This window comes from Garra rufa, chromosome 25 (assembly GCF_049309525.1).
Source record: "Garra rufa chromosome 25, GarRuf1.0, whole genome shotgun sequence".
NCBI classification, from domain to species: Eukaryota; Metazoa; Chordata; class Actinopteri; order Cypriniformes; family Cyprinidae; genus Garra; species Garra rufa.
The window spans coordinates 13,354,696-13,361,032 of NC_133385.1; the positions used below are offsets into that span (position 1 = coordinate 13,354,696).

At 36.8% G+C, this 6,337-nt stretch overlaps 1 pseudogene; it reads left to right on the forward strand.

The window, feature by feature from the left end:
• The first annotated feature begins 2,332 nt into the window (after positions 1-2,332).
• Positions 2,333-5,071, forward strand: LOC141302170 (uncharacterized; annotated as a pseudogene).
• The last annotated feature ends 1,266 nt before the right edge of the window (positions 5,072-6,337 follow it).

Here is a 6,337-nt window from a genome sequence, read left to right on the forward strand (position 1 = left end):
GTCCACCTGCCAAGTCCTATTTAAGGTCAGGGTGAGGAAAAAAGAAAAAGCAATGCGTGTGTTTGCCAATCCGCTGCGCGTGTGATAAGCTCGCTCTGTTTAATTGGCTGTCCGCTCCTGTTTGCGTGAAGACGCACCAAGATGGAGAGCGTTTTTAGGTACTTCTGGTCATATGGCTGCAAGCAGCAAGACGTCTTAAAATTTATAGGCTTCTGTACAAGGCTCTAAAACGGAAGCACTGAACCACAAAAATGACAAGGCACATTCTATTTCTTGTTTGTTTTTGCCAAATATGTATTTGTATTGTACTTATATATACGTACATTCAATTTCTTGCTCTTATCAAATGGCTGCCTGCCTTTCAAAATGTACGCAGATTTGAAATATGTACGATTGAAAGTGGAAGTGTACAGTCGTGGCCAGAAGTTTTGAGAATGACACAAATATTAGTTTTCACAAAGTTTGCTGCTAAACTGCTTTTAGATCTTTGTTTCAGTTGTTTTTGTGTGATGTACTGAAATATAATTAATTCAATTCAATTCAATTCAAGTTTATTTGTATAGCGCTTTTCACAATACGAATCGTTGCAAAGCGCTGTACAAAAGTTTAGGCTACTACAATATATTTAGTAATTTTAGTATTTAGTGGTGAATACTGTATGTCAAGTCGATGTACATATGATATAAATGTTAAAATCAGTAACTGTGTAATCGAACAGATGATGAACACCAGAGTTGTGGACTCGAGTCAATGACTCGAGACTTGACTCGGACTCGAGTCACAAATTTGATGACTTGTGACTTGACTTGACATAATCAAAGATGACTTGCGACTCGACTTAGACTTTGACAGCAATGACTCGAGACTTGACTTGGACTTGAACCCTGTGACTCGGCAAGTCTTCTAAAGAAAAACTTCGGAGAGTACACTGGTATGATTAGCGCAGCATTTGGCACTGAGCCAGAGAGGGACTCGCTAAGTGAGCGCTTGTAATGTTTTTATCCACATAATGTTAAGGATATTTAATGTTTTTTAGGGACCATTCACATGTCGAGCCTAAAAACGCGTGCAAAACTCTAGGCGGGCCGCTTTGTCTTTCTTTCCAAGCCGCTCTTGCAGCTTGCGCTCCTGTGGCGTGACTAGCGTCAAGATAGGTACGATGAAATGTTAGAACACCGGCTCTCACTACAGCCTAGGAGTTTTAAATTCTAACCGAATATGAAATCTGATTGCAGCGCGCACATACGGAGAAACTTTGCAGATTATTTTTTTTTAATTTAGCCTATATATATATGGATTTTAATTTAAAATCATGATGACTTGTGCAGGCTAAATTAATCTGTCTGCCGCTGTTCTCAATTGGTCGTTACTTAAAAAAACAAACAAAAAAAAAAACTTGAATTTAACAAACAAAAAGTGTTCCAAAAATATCTCTAAATTAACTTCATAAACTAAAGAAACGAAAATAAATGTCATTACTTTGCTATCAAAAACAGCAGTAATGGGGAAGAGAAAGAAAAAAGACAGGTTCCAGTCGGACTCGGGCCAGTAGATGAGACGTACGACATTTTTGCAACGAAAATTTGTTTAATAGCCTATTTAACATTGTTATTTAGGCTACTTTCTTATTTAAATATATTATTTCTTCGATTTATTTTTGGATTTTTGACTGCCTGAAGTGCTAAAATAAACACGCACTTTTGTTAATAATGTTGGAGCCTCATTTATTTTGTGTTTCAAAATTATATACATATGTATTATTTTATTTATAGGCCTATACACACACACGTTATAATTTATATTCATAAAACACCGCACTTGGGAGGGGAAAATCGGGGCAAAATCGGGCTAAAACTCCTGTAGTGTGAGCCGGGCTTTAAGCAACCATGACCCGCTCTCCATGAAGAGGCAGAAGTTTTAGTAAAGGATAAATTGATTTCCAGCATTAAAAATCGCTTGCAGTAGCTCTGCTATTAAATTTATTTAAAAATGTTTTTTTTCCTGTACAGCTATGATAAGCTGTTTCTCCAACTTGGCAGTTCTTTCAATGTTATTAAGGAAAAGGATGAAGCTGTTTGGTAAGTTCTTGTCACAAGACCTGTGGTGAGATGTTTTTATCTCTATGCGGCTCGGACGCGCCTGGAAAAAAACGAGCGCATCGCGTCCATAAAGAGCGCGCATATACCGCGCGTCAACATTTGAAATTTGAACTTGAGCGTGCAAAAGACGCGACATATTCACCTTATTTTTCACGTAAGCGAGGGCGCCGCCATTTTCGAACTATAATGTGTAAGATTTCCGGTAAAGCACTTCCGCTAATAGTACGCTAATGTTAGATGTATTGTGGTTCTGTAGTTTTGCGTCGACTGTGTATATTTTACTGGCTAGTTAACTTTTAATATGGATTACAGAAAGACTGGCGTACTTTGCGCAGTTAGGGGGTGTCATAACAGTTGGTTCAAGCGTAAAAAATATCTGCAAGACATTTGTTTTGACCATAATCCACGCACCAGAGCTGAATGTGGATGTGGAGCACCCTATGATATGCACGCCCCCTTAAGAAACTTAAAGAAACCACCGAAATTGCCATACGTTTGTTCTTTCCACTTCGTTGACGGCAGACCCACGGAAGACCATCCATTCCCCGAGAAATGGTTGGGCTACGATGCTCCAGTGAAGACTCCGAGGCGACGGCTCGTCAGGATATATCCACAATCAGGTACAGCTTTTTGTTAAGTTACGTGCTCTAACAGAAGACATTGTTTAAACGATTTCTTTTTTGATGACACTCATATTGGGCATAAATAACATTTAGTGTTAAGCTGAAGTTGTTGGTAATAGTGGAAAATTCGTATAAAAGCACTTAAAGGGGTAACGTTAGCTAAAATTAAAATTCTGTCATCATTTACTCACTGTCCAATTGTTCCAAACCTGTATAAATTTCTTCAGAGAATGAATAAAGAACGTTTGTAAACAAGCATACCTTGGTTTCCATTCATTTGCATAGTAAGAAGAAATAATAACATTACTGTGGAAGTGAAGGGGACCAAAAGTCATTTTTGTACTGTACATTAACATTATTCCAAATGTCATTCTTTGTGTTTAGTAGAAAAAAAATCATAGTTTGGAACAACTCAAGGGTGAGTTAATGATGCAAATGCTGTCCCCCTGCCTGGGGGATGCCTTCTCTATATTACATTTAAATCTAATCATGACAAACTATTTATTGTTGGAAAGGTGTAAGACTCCTAAATAGATTTTACCAGTGTTTTTTTTTTTTTTTTTTTTGTTACAAAGATGTAGGAACAGTAATACATTAATTTACGTCAAGAGTTCACCTGTAAAAATCTACCACCTAACAAGGGGCTTTAATTTTATAGCAGTTTTGGATTAAAACTATTTTGTAAAATATTTTATATAAAAATTGTACAGTACATTTTACAGTAAATAAAACTATTAATTTTTTAATGTTTTTGCGTAATAATCTTCTGATTATCTTTAGAAAAAAAAGTATTCTTGAATTATAACAATTTAAGTTTGGATAGTGCACTTTCACATCAATGTTTAAAAATGGAGCGTGCCAGTTAAGGGGTTAAAGGTACCGTCATTGTTTTGAATGAAAATGCCACTGTACTGCAACACCACGGTGCCATGTACAAAATACTTTTGATACTGTTTGTAGTACTTTTTGTACATGGGGGTGGAGAATTTATCAGTTTCTACTGAGCATCTGACTGACTTTAGTGTTGTGTTTTGCAGATGATGAGCAAGGTGACGGCACTACTGATGACCATGAGACTGCACAAATGGAGCCATTGCAGCTGCCTCTTCAATACAGTGATGCCTGCACTCAGTGGGAGGTCCAGGCATTGACAGACCACACTTATGCCTCAGGGGATAAAATAATGTTGCACAAGGCAACACAGTTCCACAGCGAAGATCCCTTAGCCCTTTCCATTCTCAAGAATGATACTAGCTCTCTATTGTACACTGGCTTCACCCTTAGTGTCTTTAAAGAACATGTTAAATATCTCCAGCAGTTCTACACTTCCAAGTTTAAGATGCACGTAATGGATCAAATTCTGATGACCATGATGAAGTTGAAGTTGAATTTACTTCAGGGAGATCTTGCTGAACGCTTTGATGTATCCCAGAGTGCAGTAAGCCGAATTATTTCCTACTGGATTGATGCAATGGAGGAGCACATGAGAGTCTACATTCCATGGCTACCACGGGAAACAGTCCGCAGCACAATTCCTCAATGCTTTATGAAAACTTCCCAAACACCACCTGCATTATTGACTGCTCTGAGACAATTCTGCAAAAAGCACACAATCTTGACTCCAGAGGGGAGTCATACAGTCATTATTATTCAAACAATACTTTGAAATATTTAGTTGCCATTGCCCCCTGTGGACTCATTATGTTCATCTCCCCTGCTTATGGGGGAAGATGCAGTGACAAGTTCATTACCCAAGAATCTGGCTTCCTGGACTATCTCCAGCCGGGTGACGAAGTGATGGCTGACAGAGGCTTCACCATTCGTGATTTGCTGTTTGAGAGAGAGGTAAACCTTATCATGCCAGCATTTACTCAAAAAGGTGGTCAGTTGTCTGACGAGGATGTTACAGCCACAAGGAGGATCGCAAATGTTCGCATACATGTGGAAAGAGTGATCAGACGGCTCAAGGTGTTCAAAATTGTTTCTCATACTGTCCCTATTAACATGGCACACAAAATGGACAAAATCCTCAGAGTGTGTGCAGCACTTGTAAACATGCAAGGTGACATCATCCATGAGAATACAGAATAAAAATTGTTACATTGTTCACCGTCTGCCCTGTTTGTTAAACTTATGTATATTTTGTAAATAATTTACACTTTTAGTTGTTGAACTCCACTGATTTGACAGTGGTTCAAGAAATAATTAGTTGTACATTATTAAAGTATTGTGTATATAAAACCACAAACTCACTACTAATAATTTAGATAAACCAATAAAATGTGGTGTAGTAATTTTGGATACATTGTGTAGTTGTTTGGAATTATTTAGTGTGGCTTCCTCAATGCACAGACCATTAAATATACTGCTCTTTGCATATTTTTTTTAAGATCTTATATTGCATTCTCCCTATATATGCACAAACACAATCAAAATGTCAAGATGCAATTTATTTTGATTTCTTTCCCAAGTGAAAATGATACAGTTTAGCAGTGCTCTGTAAATGTGCAATTTTGTCACTTTTTTTTTTTTTTGTAAACTCATGAAGCAAAGACAACATTCTGAATTGGGGTGTCAAATGATTTATTATATCCACAATAAAAGTTTGTGCACACATATATATATAAATGAGTTGGCATTCATTATGAATTAGTAGGATTAACTTGTTTTGACATTTTAACTACTGTAAGAACCAAAAACTTTATTACTAAAATTACTACTTTAAAACTATTAACAAGTGCTTTCACAGATAAAAGTTTTAATTTTTTCAGTTTCATTTACTAGTTACCTAAAGCCTCAATGCAATCACATTAGGTTAACAGTACTTACTTGCATATATCAGCTGCTCGTCTGTGCATGATATCCCAGTCAGTCCCTTTGACACTGCATTCTGAACCTATACAAAGTGTAAATGAAACAGTTATGCATGTAACAATTCTAATGTATTTTACTTGATGTTACTTAATACATTAACTTAATAGGCTTCATTTTCTATTAATGAATATTATGTAGAACTCTACGGTGGCCGAGAGAGCTCAACGCGCTGCAACTTAAGAAAACACATGCAAACTGAAAAAAAGACAACAAATTAAGAAAATATCAACATCAGTTTGACAACACAGGAACTGCAAATCCTCGCAACGCAACCAAACTCGGAAACGTGTTTTTTTTTTCTGTTTGCATGTGTTTTCTTAAGCTGCAGCGCGTTGAGCTCTCTCGGCCACAGTAGAACTCACCTTCATGCTTCACTCACCTTGATACAGCATCACATCATTTGAAATTTTACTGATTTACTTATATTACTTAGTACACAGCCATCAGTCAGCTGCACAAACAAAATTTTAATGGATCACAGTTATAAAGAAACAGTTTCTCTCAAGTATATTGGTCACTCACCTTCACAAAAAATGAGGCAGAATATTAACCTCATCACTCTTCACTTTCATTGCATAGTTTGTCCATGCTATAAAAATGACTGCTTAATGTGTTACTTACATACCTATGTGAATAAAGTCTTTCACATAGGAATGGAACAACATGCAGGTGAGTGGTAATGACAGAATTTTTCAAATAGCATGCCAGATACAACTAGATACACATTAAGGGACACGTATG